General features: G+C 39.9%; 1 protein-coding gene across 5 annotated transcripts in view; it reads right to left on the reverse strand.

The window, feature by feature from the left end:
• Nucleotides 1-18,007, reverse strand: part of MOCOS (molybdenum cofactor sulfurase) — a 224,487-nt gene that overhangs the window by 151,247 nt on the left and 55,233 nt on the right. Inside the window, exon 1 of one of the 5 annotated variants that reach the window (XM_082752605.1) lies at nucleotides 9,027-9,133. The exons of the other annotated variants lie outside the window; for them this stretch is intronic. The gene's annotated coding sequence lies outside the window, so the exon portion shown is untranslated. Of the gene's footprint in view, nucleotides 1-9,026; nucleotides 9,134-18,007 lie in introns of those variants that run through there. 5 annotated transcript variants of the gene reach the window in all.

The following is an 18,007-nucleotide window of genomic DNA, read 5'->3' on the forward strand; positions in this document are numbered from 1 at the left end:
TCTGGGAAACATCCTGAATAGCAACTTCATCGTCGGTGTGAACCACTGCAACTTACGAACCTGTTTTTGACTTCTTACTCTGCACAGCAAAGTCCCATGAAAACTCAGGTCAGGGGGAGGTTCTCAGGATGAGCAGAGGGCTAATCACATAGGCAGCGTATTGTCATGCACAGGATGACAGACTCTGCCCAGTTGAAACAGAATACTTAACTAGTGGGGTGAGACCCACAGGTCATGCCTTCAAAACAGCAATAATATTGACTTCTTAAGCTCAAGGACTTTTATAAAACAAAATCAGTAAAAAATAGAAGAAGAAGAGAGAAGCCTCATCATGTTTGACTTCTTTGAAGGGCTATTGGGCACGGGATGATCAAGAACATTTGCAAAATTCCTCTTTTTGATACAAAGAAAAGAAGTAACATCGCAGCTGACACCTGAAATCTGTGCACAAACTCTGTTCATGCACAGACTAAAATCTTGCTCCTAGTTTCAAGATTTCTTAAATCTATTGTTCAAGGAGAGGGGTAGCTATTCTTCTTGTTACTACTACTAAATTGGCATTCTGCAGCAGAATCAATAATTGTGACAGCACTGATGCAATTCCTATCAGAGTATGCACGCGTAGGGGCACAAGCGTTGTTACATCCTCACAGTTGCATAAAGCTCTACCCTTGATTAACTTTCAAGAAAAAATATGGTCTAGAATTTATTGCTGCTGGGATCTCAAAGTCCTGAAAGTGTATGCAAGCTAAATCGAAAGCCTCGGTACTTTCATGTATTACTTTGTACAGTGATGAAACCCTTTTGGGAAAAAATGTAATTGAGTGAATAAATCTTACGCTAAACACGGATTTAACCTCTAACCCTCTTGCATTAGTGAATCTAAGCATTCTACAAATTCATCAAAATAGGAAAGTTTTATTAACGGCTGAAAAAATATATTCCATGAAAGCTAGACATTACAACAACCTCCTTTGTTTTACTCTGCAGCATCACATTCCGATAGGCTAGCTGTTCTGAAAGTCATCTCTTGTCATATGGAAACCGGACAGGATGTGAGCACTAAGACCTGCCCAGAGATTGAGAGATCTACCAAGGCTGTCCTCCAGAGACTTGGGCTTGATCCTGCTGGACTTGTTCACAGCAAAATCAGGTCTGAATTACAGCCAAGATGTAGGAGAACAGAATTCCAAGATGTTTACTGTACAAAGGTTTCTCAGATAAAACCTATTGCCTTCCTTGCTCTGTGTACTTTTAAACTCTACCTATTATGATTTCAGCACTCCTTCTGAAGATTTGTCACACCTCTGATGCTTTGATATTAGCTTTGGTAACATCTAATATCATGAGGAGCAGAAGGAAAAGTGCAGAATAAATTTGATGAATATTTATTCGGAGTTCTAAATACATTCATGATCTGTATGTCCGTGCCCTTTGTACGCTGCTTTCTGCAAACATCCCAGCAAATGCGCTGTGAGTTTGAGTGATTACAGAATGTTCTCGGAAAGCAAACACAGAACTTGCAATTGTACACTTGAAATCTGATTCTGAGGGCTATACTCTAAAAGCCAAAGGCAGGAGCTTAATATGCACCCTACGTCACATCAAAGGGCTCAAGTGCTGAATTGCAAAATCTGTGCAACAAGAATGTCAGAAGAAATTATTTGGTGAATAACAAACTACATTGAAGAACAGCCAAATTTTTGTGGGCAATTTCCGGAGTAAAAGGTAAGAAAATTCCTATCACAATAATTATGTTCTCTGCCCAGCTCATTAGGAATTTATCCAGAAATGGACACCGAAAGGCAGGGATTTCAGCAACTTTCCTGCAGAAGCCATATTTAGAAGACAATTCAATCCCAGTGGGACGTGTGAAAGTCCATCACACTGCAGTACGTATTTTTAGCTATTACAATTTCAGATTTCATTAACTGTTTGTTCAATGTGACAGGGCAGCAGGAGATGAGTGCTCCAGTGTCTAATTTCATACTTTTTTATCATCTGTCTGGACCATCTGGCTGCAGCACAGCACCGCATGCCCCTAAAACAAAGATGGATGCAGGAATTGTTAAGAGATGCTATCCAGGGATGTCTCCTGTGAGTATTAGCAGAAGGAGACAGCAGCAGTAAGTTGCCCACAATAAAAAGCAGAAGTGCTCTTTCCTAATCTACTTTGCTTGTGATTTAATGACAATTAAATGTAGAAGATATTTCAAGTTGTTGCTCTTTATTGACATTATAGATCTACTGGGCCTTTCCTCATTATGCATGATTAGAAAAAAAGTTTTTGAAAAGGGCAAGAACTGCATATGATTTTTTAAACTTACGGTTTCATTCTTGGATCACACCAGCCTTTGTAACTCTGCCCTTTCCTTGCATAACAATAGTTTTACAGAAACATGAAAATTAAGGTATTGTGACAATCTGTTGCATAAAGTCTTTGAGAAAGCAAATACCTTTATTATCCCAAAATATTATGCAAAACCTCGCTCTGTTGTGGTTGGGCTGCCATCAGGCAGACTTCCACTCAAGATATGCAGATGTTGCCCACTAAGCTGGTGGTCCTTGCTTTACATCTAGAATCATAAAATCATTAGGGTTGGAAAAGCTCTCCAAGATCATCTGGTCCAATCATCACCCTACCACCAATGTCACCAACTAAACCCTAAGCACCACGTCCAGCCTTTCCTTGAACACCCCTGGGGATGGTGACTCCACCACCTCCCTGGACAACCCGTCCCGATGCCTGACAGCTCCTGAGAAGAAATGTCTCCTCATTTTCAACCTGAATCTCCCCTGGCACAACTTGAGGCCGTTCCCTTGAGTTCTATTGCTGGTTACTTGTGAGAAGAGGTCGACCCCAGCTCCCCACACCTTCCCTTCAGGTAGATGTAGAGAGCAATAAGGTCTCCCCTGAGCCTCCTCTTCTCCAGACTAAACACCCTCAGCTCCCTCAGCCACTCCTCACAGGACTTGTGTCCCAGGCCCTTCACCAGCTTTGTAACCCTTCTCTGGACATGTTCCAGGTCCTCTCTGTCCTTCTTGTAGTGAGGGGTCCAAAACTGAACACAGTACTCAAGGTGCGGCCTCACCAGAGCTAAGGAGAGGGGAACGATCACCTCCCTGGTCCTGCTGGCTACATTATTCCTGATACAAGCCAGGATGCTGTTCTAAATGGTTACTTCAGCTCCCTCCCAGCTGACACTGGCAGCAGTGGGATTTCACCAGGGGACATCCCGGTTCCAGGGAGCTCCCCAGGTTACAGGGGTGTTTCTGCATGTTACCAGGAGCTGGGCAGCATCTGTACACTACTGTGTACAGTGTACTGCTCCCTCTAAAACATTTACTCCCACTGAAGACACAACCAACAGTTTTACTCTGGTTCAGGGTCCACTTTTACCAAAGAGTCACACTGATTGTAGCAATGCAGCCACAAGAGCTTCACAAAAGAACATGGAAGATACCTAGCTCAGTTTGTACCTCTTGTTAAGGTACTGCTTCAAACGCAGGCAGGGATGTGCTATTGCTAATATCCCACCCTCGTAGCACATAAAGAACCTCAAGCAGCTCTCCGAATGCCTCTCGGAAAGCAGCACATCCGAAATGGTTGATTATAAAGCAAATCCTGCTGCAACGTATCAGGTTTTCATCTGACAGATGTCGGGCAGGTTCCCCAGTTCTCTGCGTACAGCTACTGATTGATTTGTTTCTTTCCTTGAGACAGAAATGTTTCTGCTTCCTTCCTCTGCTGCTCTCTCCCCCTCCTCCCTCCCGTTTGGCAGCTATTACAGAAAACTCCTGCAGCAACAGCCATCACTTCAAATGCTGTCTGCTTTTCACTGGAAGCAGCAGATGTACCCAGCGCACTTCGCTCAAGTTAGCAAGGGAGTGTTGACATGAGGTATCTGCACCACAGGATCACTGCAGATTTATTGGGTGCTTAAGCCTCAGTTCAGGAGAGTGTTTAAGCTTGTCTTTAAGTCTCGATGCCTAAGTACCCTCGTTGTTTTCAATTTGTCTAAAATTACACACAGAGCTGAGTAACTTCTTGAACTGAGACCTTAGACGAAAAGGTCCTGGCACGCATCACTCATTCTTCCTCAACCCCCACAGATTATTCAAATCTCTTAAATGTCACAACAATTTTATAAGTGATCCAATACTGCTATATCCACTTTGGAACCAAACTGATTATTTTTGTTTGACCACAGGTCAAGCAGCAAAAAGAAAGTGGACTATTATTCCTCTTAATGCCAGCAGACTGGCAGTTAGGGAAGAGCTATTGAGCAGAATTGTAATGTTTTTGGTACAGCCTTTTTTGTTCCTTTCTTTGCACGAACATCCTGTCGTGGAGGCCTCTAAGAAACAGTTACAGGTAGAGAGATGCTGGTGAGGACAACCTGCTGTGGTTATAATATTCCTCCCATTTGCAGCACAGATTTCGTCTAAGATCTCAGTGCCTACACATTTCTTTTAACATAACTTCCAAGGTTAATCTATCAAAATAATGCCACAACTTCTAACAATCATGCCAAAAATACAAGTTTTTAGAAAATTGTGAATAGTTTCCATTGCCTTCATGCTTCAATCTAACATATAACTGCAACGTTTACAGATAAGGACTGAGCTTAAAAAAACACCACTGCTAACAAACTTAAAAGCACCTCCCAAAATCTCACTTCCTCTCACCACAAACTGGTGGAGCAGACACACAGGTCATAGCTGCTGTTTAATTATTCACATTCTTGTAACACACAAGCAGCCCTGCTCACCCACAGGATCCTACCGTGAGAGATGCTGTATGCACACAGGATAAATTAAATTCCCCGAAGAACTTAGGGATAGCTTTGATCTCCTCCCGATTCCCAGGAAACCCTGCATATCCTGCAGAATCAACAAGGTTTATAGCAGAGCCTTGAAAAACACTTTACTACAAGGCAGACTGCACAAACCCAAATCAAAAGAAATCTTGTTTTCCTTAGATATGTTTCTCTGTGCATGCACATAGAGAAAAATAATTTCAGCTACACAAATAAATAAAGAGAAAATTACTCCTGAATACTTGTAAAGCTTTACAAGATCTGAAAGGCTATGCAGAAGAACAGATAGCAGCAACTGGAGCTTCTTCTGTGTCCTCCCTTAACAAAGCTCGTTGACCAACAATTTAAGAGAAAGAAACAACTTACCGTCTTGTGTTATCTGCCGCATCCAGTACCTAAAACTTCATAAGGATATATGAAAATCATTGCCAGCTTTATTGTCCTTATTGTTCTCACGAGGATTAATCTCACTGTTATTCTTAGGTATCGCTCAGCAACATTACAATGGAAGAAAAACTACACTTCTACTATAAAGTTGCACTCCTTTATGACTAACAGTGGTACCATTATTTCACTCCAAATGAGAAACCAAAAAGAGGTTTACTTTTAAGTCACGATATCTAGATGCTAAAAATGATTTTTAGATATTTTGTACAATAACTCACAATAACTCAATAAGCATTTTTTGGCTAATATACCAGATAATGAGTGAACAAGTGGGGAATTTGACAACTTAGTTTTGTTTTTCCTCCACATGGTCTCTCTTCTTCCCTTTTGCAGAATATTTTCTAACTGATGCTCAAAAACCAAAACCAAACCAAACCAACCAAACAAAAAAAACAGGTCAGAAAATCTCAACCATTACAATGCACTTGCACATATTCCATTGCTCCTGTATACCCACTGTTATGTACAGCACCATGGTACATTGCATTTTGATTCTTTGATATTCTTAGAAAGCTACAACCTGAATGGCTCACACAGGCTAAACCCTTCACCTCTTCTCCGCACAGGCGGTAACATGTAGGCATTTAAACTATTAAGCGTGATATACTAGATCCTGCAAATTGACACTCTTGTCAGTAATCTCACTAAATTATGTGCCAAATGAAGACTGCTAATGTAAGAAAAACTTGGCAAGCATTGCATTTATTTCTATCAAGTTTTGTCCCAAACAAGTTATCAGCATTATTTCATTTCAACCATTTCTTTTCATTAAATCTTTTGAAAAACAAATAAACAAAATAAAACCACTAATTACAATCTTGCTATGCTTGAACTCCAGTCATTTTACACTACTTTCTATGTTTTATAATGACTGTTCCTATCTGTTCACAGAGGCGAAGTTTCCAAGATAACACATCTTTCTTAAAATGCTATCCTCTGCCCTTGGCATGCTTCCTTCATCCCATTTGCAGCTACTCCAAATTCTACTGCAAGGAGCAGTTTCCTCCTTCAGCATTTTGACCATCTTGTCAGATATCTCAGGTGGCTGTTTCTGGTCTACACTGAACTCCAAGAGTATTTGACTCTCAAGGCTCACTGTGGTCTTGTTACTGAACAATCCTTATCCACTGACAAGGTTTTGAGTTTGATTCCACTCCACAAACCTCACCACTTCTGCATGCATTTTCAAATGATCCTATCACGTCTACTCTAGAAGAAGCTGGCAGCAAATGCTCATTAAGGGAATATCCACTTATGGATATTTTGAATACAACACCACCCTGCTGTGTTCCAAACCCAGCAATCCCCAAAACAAAATGTCCTTTCAGCAAGTGGGATGCTGACACTGTTCCTTCTCCTTTTCCTTCTCATGTTGATCTGTCTTGTCTACTGGGTCTACTATGCTCCCTTAAACATTAGTGCTCACCTGCAGTTGGTGGTCTTAAACTGAGACAATAAACTCCTCAGGAAACAGAGTACCTTTCTCAAATGTTACCTAAAACACCGTGTGCATGAGGCATTTTAGACACTACCAGAACACAATGAAAAAAAGAGGTATAGTAACTAGTACCTGAAATGTTGGAATGTAATCCAAAATACACATAAAACAGGACGACTTGGGATGCCTGATTTGGTAGTGCCTCTAAAATTCAGGCTTAAGCAACATGCCTATAGCACCTGCTCATGCTGATAACAGCTTAATGCATTTAACTGTTTCTTTGTTTTAAATCGATAACTGTTTATGTTTTAAACCCATTTTAGCCGATATTTTCGTTGTAGTGATTCACCCATGAAATCACATAGAGGATGTGTGAAAACGCAGATCTCCTCTCTTCAAGTACCAGACAAAGCCTGCTTCTGTCAGCAGTAGAATCTAAAATGCTTCACAATCAGCATGATGCTAAAGAGGTACGTATTTGTACCCACAGAAGAAAATAAAAGCTTTCTACTGAAAGCTACCCAGAGACCTATAATATTTTTTAAACCGTGAAACTTCGCTACATCATCTACTCCTTGCTCTCAGTACCAGAAACCAAGAGAGAGTATACTAATAGGCACAGCCAGAAACTATTAAGATAAATTATTATAAAAGAATGCAACATTAATAAAATAGGAGTAACTGACCAAAGCACATATGCACACACAAAAGGAAAATGTTCAATAACGAAGCTTTATTTTGAGATTGCAGCTTAGTGGTTTCAAGTGATATATTATTTTCTTTGGAAGTAACATACTATATTGCTAAAATAAGACACCCAGAGGGAAAAAGCTTACTAATGATAAATTATTGTAATATAAATGCAACCAGACTAAATGAATATAGAATAGCCCATTAAGTCATATATTTTTTTTTCTGATAAGACAAAAATGCCATCAGAAGAAACATTCTGCAGTACACAAAAAAAATCTCCCCCCAAAAGCCTCTGAAACTTTACGCTATTATTTCTAGATTCCAAATGTAATTAAAGTACAACCACTTTAAGTGCAGTCTAGGCTGGATCAATCAATAACGTATCAAAACCATGCTCCACGTAGCAGGTCACTGTCACTAGGGATTAGCAGGTACTACGGCTGGAAAAAAGCAAGGACAGAACATTTACAATTACCAAATACACGGTGCAGCAAACTTCACAGCCTTTACACATCCTGGAGCCAGCCAAATCTCACAGAAAAACAAGTGAGCACTTGGCTTTGAGTGAGGATGAGATCATTCTGTCCAAAGTAAGTCACTCACCAGCTCCTAGCAGCAGGGGCTTGGTTAGCTCTACAGAGATTTAGCAGTCGAGTAAGGTTCCCTTTCAGTTCAAGGCGTAAATCCACAAAAGGGAATGGGAGCGGTGTCCTAGGGTGGATTAACAGAAGCAGGGCCAATAGATCGAGGGAGAGATCTTCCTCGGGGAAGCCATCGTTGGAGCACATCAGCAGCACTGTGGTTTTGGGCCCCCAGCACAAGCAGGACAATGACCGAATGCAGCTGGTTCAGCGGAGGGCCAGCAAGGTGGAGCAGGTGCCCCATGGGGAGAGGCTTTGGGCCTGGAAAGGAGAAAGCTCTGGGGCGATCTGTCAGCAGCCTTTCACTGCCTCTGAGGAGGTCACCAAGAAGGCAGAGCCAGGCTCTTCACAGCCGTGCAGCAGGAATATGTGGGCAACAGATACAGAGAGCTGGATACAGCCTTCAGTAACCTGGTCTTGGAGCTTGCTTTGAGCAGGAGGACTCCTGAGATCCCTCCCAACCTGAACCTACCTGGGTTCTTATGACTCTAATAAAATTCAGCTTAAAATTTCAGTACTTATCTCTTCCTCCTCAGTACCAACCCCATTATTTTCACCACCTACCAAACACTTTCTCCCTACAATCTCCAGTTAAGGTTCTCTACATTTAAGGCACAAGGGATGACTGATACCTTTGACTGTTTTCTTTTGCACTTTACAAGAACAAGGATGAAGAAAGGCAAAAATGCCTCCCACAGCAGACACTGTTTTCCTCTTTGCAAGTGTGAAAACTGATATGTGCCATACAACCAGGAAAATAAAAATGGGTAAATCTTAAATACTTAGCAACCTGAAATCTGGCTACCAACTCCAACTGGACATGCCACTGTTTTTTTTCAAAGCTAACTGATGTGCACACATGTGAGACAATTCAAGGATTTAGGAAAAGGATGGTCATAGTCTTGTCATCCACTCACACTTATGCCTGTTAGATGATATGAAGACAGCACACCAATGCAGAGCAAAAGAACAGATGTTTCTACTTACAGTTAATACTAGCAGAGTGAACAATAAATTGTGGTCGCGTAGGGTGTAAGTATTTGCAGACAAAGAGCTGGACTGACTTTGAAAAGCTTGACACGCCTGGCACCATGGGTATGGCCAAATCACTTGTCTAAAAATATTTAGGAACAGAGAACAATCCAGAAATTAAAAAAAAATATATTAAAAAATAAAAATTAAAAAATTAAAAATCCGATTCCCATGCTGTATTTCTCTGAGTAATTCAAAACTAAAGCCTGCACTAAAAATATAACTATTCCAAACAACAGCTAAACGCATGCTTAGTTTTAAATGTGGACTTGTGTCCCACTGAAGAGAAGCTGGAGTTTTTAACTGATGCTTATGTGCTATCCCAGGCAGCAACAGGTGAAAGGAATTGCTTTCTGGATTGGAGGCCTGACTGTTTACCAGAAGGGAAGTTTCATCAGCATCTCTTTAAGATCTGTCCATATCTGCATGGGTCTTTCTGGCATCTACCACCAGGGTTACAAACAAGTGATACAGGACAGAAGAGAACACGGCAAAAAGGACAGTGGATCCAGTCTTTTGACGGTGCCTTCCAAAACAAAGCATTTAAAATCATAATTCACTTTCTGTCCAGCTCCTCCCTTTCTGTAGGCTTCGGCTCTGTCTATCAAGTACAAAATCCAGGGAAAAGGGTTTGGAATGAAGTCTTTGGTGGCCTGAGGTTTGTGTGTGAGCGTATCTTTCTTTGTCAGTTAGTCATTCAGAGGTAATCACTGTTTTGATCTAATAAAACAATGAAGAAATTCTGGTACCAATTTGCATTTTATACGACGACTATTTAATGTATCTTTTTCCCAGTTTCCCAGATATCACTGTACCACCCTTTAGTACAAGATTAATTCTTGAAAAGATTTGGACCCAGATAAAAAAAACATGGTAACTTTCCATGTGCAAAAAGAGGAATTCTGGTGGTGAATGAATTTTGAAGTACAAACAACTACAGATTTACAGAAGCTGGAATGGCTTGTCACTTTGTGCAGTCCGTGGACAGACTGCAAGTTCCCAACCTAATCAGTCTCTAATAAACAATTTTTATGGTTTAAAATCGTTTTCCAAGGAAAATAATGGATGTTTTTACTATGCTTTGTACAGCTTTTTCATGAAACAGCTTATCAGTAGGCACGATTGACTGAATTGGCTTGTTGCTGCTCAAACACAACTGAGAATGCACTTGAGTGATTTTAACTCCATTCAAAAATTTTCTGGCTAATTATACTTTTGAAAATGTAGAAAACTCACATGCAGATTTCTAAAGACATTAAGTTGCAGCTTTATTGCACTGACAGCTTATTGATTAGGAAAATGCTTTAGACAATAAAAAAAAAAATAATTTTAATCTATATTATCCTCTGTATCCTTGTGAAGCAGAGAGCAAAAAAAAATGTATGTAGAGTAGGGAAAAACGTGAGATTTCTCCAGCAGCTTTGTGAGCCAGACTTGCTATGAGTTACAGGAATATAGGATCTCACAGAAATGTTCAGCACAGAGAAACAACATCTCATTCTTTTGCAACTTTGGCTGTGTAGCAGGTATCAGAGGTGTGTGCTTATTTATAAAGGTGCTGTAACCAAAGCGTGGTGTTAATAACATGCTTTGGATAGTAACATGTTGAAAGTTAACAACTATGCAGCTCTATTCTACTGTCTTCTGTTGTAAGCTACCTATAATCAGCACCTCTACTTACCCATGTTTAACTAATTGGTAGTCCTATTCAGAAATGTCAGCAAGAAATATGATTACTTGAAAAGAAGCACTTTTGTGTAACATTAAATCAACAGCTAATTAATGTAGCAAATAACCGATGCATTTTCATTGTAATCATGTAATTATTCTAAGCGTATTGGTTACAGCAACAGTCAATTTTATTACAGAGATATATCTCTGTTTTGATTATGTTGTTACAGCATAACTGTGTGGCTGGTTGTTTCGCATATTAGAATATTCAACAGCCTAATATCGTGTTTTCCCACCTGCTCAGGTTATGATATTCATTTGGTTGGGCTTTAAGATGTACTCCTGGAATTATCATGAGCCTTAGCCAATAAAGGGAGAGAAGACATGCTGATGGAAGACAGAGTAATGTGGTACCGCAGCGTGCTCATACATAATACAGACAGCCATTTATTTCCCCCAAGTAATAATGAAAAGGTTCATAAAGAAGCTAAGCTTTGCTGTTGTGACTGCAGAGCCGATTTTAGCATGTGAATGCAGCCCAAAGGGTCCTGCAAAACTTCCACAGCACCCAAACAGGCTGAACCTTTAATCAGTCTTAGAGAGGACTACTTTATTCTGTATGGCAGATCCACTCCAGGAGAGCAAGCTGTGGACCTGCCTACTCATGGCACAGACCAGCACTGTGACCCTTTATGCTGCCTGGTAAACCCATTTTACTTAGCCAAAACATCAGAACTGTCTAAAGCTATGTGAAAAACATCCCCACCCTTACCAGTTACTCAGAACTTGGGAGTAACTTGGAGTAGCTACCACCCCTTACCTGCTCCCCATCCAGTGGCCACCATTCCCCTGCTACTCAGCTGGGGTAGCACCCACAGCACCGAATGGCACCCTCACTTCTGAGCAAGAAAGAAAATGCAAATCCCTTTTTCAGCCTGCCCAGTCTGCCAGAGCAATGCAGCCATGGGAGGAAATGTTCCTACTGAGAACAAATGTACCTTTCACATCACAGCGCTGCTCTCTTTCTTTGGTGCTATCGGGAACTTTAGCCCTAGGAGCATCAGTAAGCATAAGGTGATCAGGCATTAAACAGCCTAAAAGAGCCCTCTCTAAGACAAGGTCTTAGAAAACCGGAGTAAAATGTAATTAAATCTGTCATTACAAATCAACCATTCGATCAGGACATGTTTCTTACTCCAAGTCTGTTTATCAAGTATTCCCGGTTTTGCTTTTTGCAAGTAATTACTCAATGCTTTATGTGAACCATTTTCTGTCAAGGTAAAACTTCTCTTTACCATTTTATGAACTCTTTGACTGTTCATTACTCATGGTATTAAGTTCAGTCACCCGAGCCACCACAGTAAGACTCCTGCATCTAAACTTCTAAAGAAAATAAAAGAATCAGCTATCTAAGCAAAAAATAAACAGGGCCTGTGACCTTGCCTGTGGACATACTGCCTTGTTTGTGTGGGATGACTACCATTTGCACAAAAAGAAGAACCCAGGCCATTTCTTCTTCCAGTAAACACCTAGCCAATAAAAACAAGGACAAAATTCAAGTAGGTAGGTTCATTTCTGAGAGAGCATTGACAGGGCTCTTGAGATTTCCTTGCGTCTTTCTTCAGAGTCTAATGGCCTAGATGCCATGGTGAGGTCTGAGCTTCCAAACAACATTTCTGCTGCCTGTGAACAAAAAAATGAGGCAAGAACAAGGAGGTAAAAATAATCATGGAAACACTATATAATGTTCGTCAACACCATTTTAGTGGTGCTGCATTTCTCTCTGGCCAACAGGAATTTCCAGGCTATTCTAAAATAATTCTCCCCAGTACTGCCCCCACACTCTTCATGGTTCTGTGGGAAGGAAATTTTCTGGGCAAACAGGAACAGTCGCTTCAACTTGTAACAATCACTAAAAAGAGACAGCAGAAACAATGAGATGGAAAGGCAAAAAAGAGAAACAAAGACAAAAAAGAATCTTTATTGCTTGCTGTGATTGTGATTAAATGACACGTCACCACACGCTGGATTGAGTAGACCCAGGATACTCCGTACAGAGAGGCCAGTATCTGTACAAATTCATTTTCATTTGACATGAGGCATGATAGTTCAGTGGGACTGAATTGTCAGCTACCTAGCGTTATTATGGATCACACCTAGCAGGTAAGCTGTTGCAATGAAAGAAGCTCACTTCAAAATCCACCGCCAGGTGCCATGTGGCTGCAGTATTTACCAAAGACTTTGGAGATGTAAGTGCCAAGGTTCTTGGAAAGCAACTCATTTATTTAACTAAAAATGGTATCAGTGAACACCAAAAGGTATTAATAAAACCCCAAAATACCACACCTGGCCCAAGAGTTCCTGAGCCAAAAGAACTCTTATTATATAATATTATACTGCTATAAGATTATCTTATATATTATAACATTATATATAATATATATATTATAACATTATCACATTATATATTATATATTATTAAATATCATCATATTATTATATTATATACTATAATTATAAAATATTATTATTATATTGTATATTATAATTCTCTCTCTCTTTATATATATAACATTATTATTCCATTACTATGAATAAACTATTTCTCTCTTATTAACTTGCTCCCAGCTCTAAAGAAATACTTTGAAACCTGAATATATATAAATGTTGGGAGTGATACCATTTCACATCTTCATCAACAATCTGGACAACCTTGACAGGCTGAGGAAACAGGCAGACAGTGGAAATGTAATTGATACATTGATTCGTCAATTGATAATGATTCCAATGATAATGGAAATGGAATATCACAGTATCAGTATAGACAGGACTGACTGACCGACTAGGCAGTAGCTCTGCAGAAAGGGACCCTCTCCTTGTAGAAAAGTTGAATATGAATAAGCAGTGCACTTGTGTTGCAAGTTAAAACTAGGCTGTTTTAATAGTAGCATGTCTTCCACATGAAGATGGTGAGCCACTGGAAGAAGTTGCCCCAAAAGGCTGTGGAATCTACACCCCTGGAGATGATCAGGACTCGACTGGACACATCCTAGTGCAACTTAGTCTGGTTTTGAAGCTAGCCCTGCACTGAGACCCAATGGACTCCAGAGGTCCCTTCCAACCTGAATTATTGTACGACTCTACTCTGAAAGTGAAACTGCAAAGTCATGATGAAATGCTGCCAGGAGGCAGGACATTTCTCCTACATTTCTGGGAAGCAGAGAGAGGACAGAACTGTGATCAGATATTGGGATCCCCACAACATTTTGAAAATGATGGAAAGTTTAAAAAAATAAGAGAAACAAGCTACTACAAACCATGGGGGCTACAACAACAGAGTTTCTGCCACTGAACACATCACGACTGGAAGACAGTAAGAGGACTCGAGCAAAATGCATGGAGCAGGCTTACAGAAAACCAGTTCCTCCTGCGCGGAGGGCTTTAAAAGTCAACGGGGTCAGTTTAAAATTGATCCATTGTCATTTTATAGGCAGCGAGTGACAAAAACGCTGGGTGGATGCAATGTGATCCCAGCTGTTGAGGCCCGTGAGCAGCGTGAGGCCGCATCCTGCAATCGCTGGAAGCAGCAGGCAGCCTCTGGCTGGAAGCCTTACTAAGAGAAAATTGCCACTGCTGATCCTCATGCTGCTGCTGGAGTAGATGGGAAATTTTACGGCATAAATGACTGCAGGAGCTCAGCCTACATTAGAACAGCATAAACATAAAGAAACGTGTTTTAACTTCAGAAGCATATGGCTCCCAGCGGCTTCTAACCAAAGTAGCTCTGTGTCAAAGGGCAAATTTGGCTCCCAGCTTACTGCTGCATTACCTAGCTGCTGCTATAGGAAATGAGGAAATGAAAAAAAGGAAAAAGACGTGCACTCAGGGATATATGCCTGACTCAGTGGTGACCTTTTGTTCTGATAAATCGCTGATTTTTCAAATATTGGAAACAATGTATTTATCACATGGAATCTGACTGATGTGTCGGCAACGTCCTTTTGAAAAACATCTGTGCCAGCCAAATGTCAAAGTCTGTTACTGTGTGTTGAATGGATTTATGCAATTATCCTATAAGTCAGTGCACAGCCTGACCTTAGGCAGGAACTGAATTAAGTGCAAGGGATGCCTGTGTAAGGGAAACCCAAGAACAAGCACATGAACTAGTCAGGTACCAAAAGTACATTACATTTGTAACCAGCTTGCACTACACAAACATGTAGATAAATCTCTAATGATGTTCTACCAATATCCTACTTCAGCGAGTACTCTGAAAAGTCTTTACCAATTCTTCAATTCTTGCTTGCAGCAACAGAAAGGAGAAAACTAGCAATATTAGCTAGTTCAATGCCCACTTTGAAGGAGATTCAACTAAATGCATAGTACTAGCACCGGAGTGTCCCTTGATATCTGTAGTCTTCTGATTAATAGGAGCATTTCCTCTCTTCCTACATGGAAATTGGAAATTAACTGTTTTCTTCATTCCTGTTTCAATAGCAAAGAAGGTGACAGTTCTTGTCACACATCTTTAGACATACTGTTCCCACACTGGGAGTAGAAGGAAAAAGAAAACGAAGGGAAATTTTGCTGTTCGTTAGATTTTTCCCCCCTCTAGTGTCCATTCCATCACAAGTCTTAAGGGAAAACATCTGTTACCTAACCAAGAGTTCTCCTTCCTTCTTTTGATTCTGCTTCCCCCTGGAATAGCCTTCATTCTGCTGCACTGGCGTTTTAAAAGTCCTTTATTATCTCTCTCCTTTTGGTATGTTCAGGCTTCTTTTTCACTTTAAATCCAAAGAAACACGAAATAAGGAGCAGTGAAATGTCTTCTTAGGGGTAACAGATACAATCTTTCTCTACTTGGCTGAAGGGTTGACTACTAAAGTTCATACAAGGTGTGCATGTACATGCAATGTATGCAAGTCATACTCTCCACTCCTTATTTGCAAGAAGAGTTAATTCAACCCTTTACATAGACAAGTATTTAATACATAGATGTTATGCTCTTTTTATGACCCAACCTTAAACTGTCCCCCATCAATAACCAAGAAAGTTGAAATAAGGGACCAAAATATAAGACCGTATTCTTTACATCCAAAATATAAGGAAGACATGTATGTGAACAGAACCTGGAACAGAAGATCTTAACATCCTAACCCCCAACAATGATTTTCACTCTTCTGATGGATTTTAACCTACAGCTATATAAAGTCCTTTCAAATTATTAAAAGTAGAGCTTTCCAATCAAAAATATTAATAGATTGTTATATTTTGCCACCAGCATTGATAGTTATCCTGGCCAAATCTAACGGCTCAGTCATTTTGCTTCAAAGCTGTAAGGCTTTTATATTGTGTAATCAATTTGACTTGCTTGTAGATAATTAAAGTACTAGCAAGTGACAAAAACTAGACAAGATGCATTGACTTCAATTGGATAGAAACTCAGAAATGTGCTCTGAAAGTGATCAATATGTAAAAGCCTCTCAGAACACCACCAATATCTTGTAGCTTGTAAATTATAGTAAATGTTAAGATAAGGTCAAGGAGGATATGTATATAAATCCTTTCCTCTTTGCAAAAAGATTGTGCTCCTATAAACAGGTGCAAGGCAACATCTATTAAATCAGTAAGAATAGTGGCACTGATTTCTGTCCTTAACTTGAACCAAACTTCACTGAAGTCCATGGACTGACAAAAGAAGGCTTTTATTAACCCCAAATTAATAAGAACTCTAAATCCCTAATTAGATCATTGTGAAAAGTGAGGAAATTGTCATGATATCCACTTCAGGTGCAGAAAAACAATTGCTTTTAACCAAAAGTGTTGCCTGTAACTTCAAACTCTTATTTCCAGCTCAGTGAAAATAGAGCACTTTTCAACAGCTAATACTCTAATTACTGGCAATTAGGTTTCAGTGTTCCGTGAAGATGGAGATGTATCTGTTGCCTGCACTAACAGATTGCTGCATTAACTGTAAATAAACAACTGTACATACAAATATAATGTAATCTCATGATACAGGCAAGCCACAAAGCTAGCTCTTCAAATCTCAAAGTTATTTTCATCTTCTCTTTGTTACTCAGACAATGAATTACACGTACAATGGCTGTGACCAGACATGAATTTCTAAATCACTGTTCCCAAATAGCAGCATTTGGACTCGGTGATCTTTGCAGGTCCCTTCCAACTGAACTACAGGATGCTAAATATAGCAGAAATAAAAATTCTTTTGAAAAGATGGAAGCCCTGTGTCATCCTGAGCAGACGTGCCTACATACAGTCAGAAAGATGTTTTACACTCCAGCTGAAATAATGGGAGTCAGCCTCAGGTGTCAAGAGACGTTAATTATAGTTCCTCATGCAACAGCAAAAGAAGAACGGTGATTTTCACAACATGTAATACAAATGCCACGTAAGGTGGAAACTACCAAACCTATCTCTTGTAAGTAGACCTCATTAGAAAACAGAAAGATCTTCATGAATATGGATCCTCTTCATTTACACTGATGCAACTTTTGACCTCTCTTAACTTTCTGCTCCAAACCAGTGAAACTCAAAATGGACTGAAATTCAAATACAACTCATGCCCCCTTTCCTAGCCAATGTCCTCTTTGTATCTTGATTTATTTCATTAAGCTACCCATAGAGATACAGTTTCATCAGTTTGTTACAGATAAAACGTGAGAAAATCTTTTTGCTTATAGCTGGCTAAAAGAAAAAAATATTTCCTAATAATGCACTGTTGCACTGTGATTTGTCATCTTTTATGCAAAGGAAAGATCTGTGGGGTTCTTCGGGTCTTAAATAATGGTTTGAGGGTGTCATTTTTCTACTCATTTATTTCTTCTCTATTAAAAAGCAAGTCAGGTCAAGCTGCAAGTCTCAGAGGTACATCATGTGAGAGAAGAGCAAGTTGTGAAGATCTCCAAGGCATTAAAAAATACAACTTGTCAGGAGGCACAGAACGCCACAGGGCATTCAGTGGTCACCTTTTTTTTTTTTTTTTTCCTTTTTCCACTGTAAACAGCCAGCTGCAGACAGCCTTACTAAATCCAGAATCTTTCCTCAACTTTCGGAATACATTAATCCTTCAGCAACAGACACAGGGTATCTCTCCCAGTGAAAAAAAGATTACTTATTGGTGACCACGTGAGAATACCATTAAATAGTTTCAGAGGGTTGACTCTCATATCGTGGAATGTTTCTACATACAGTCCTTATCAACACTGAAAGAAAGAACTGAGAAAGAAGAATGATTATGAAAT

Source organism: Aythya marila (assembly GCF_965140915.1).
Source record: "Aythya marila genome assembly, chromosome: 2".
Lineage (NCBI taxonomy): Eukaryota > Metazoa > Chordata > Aves > Anseriformes > Anatidae > Aythya > Aythya marila.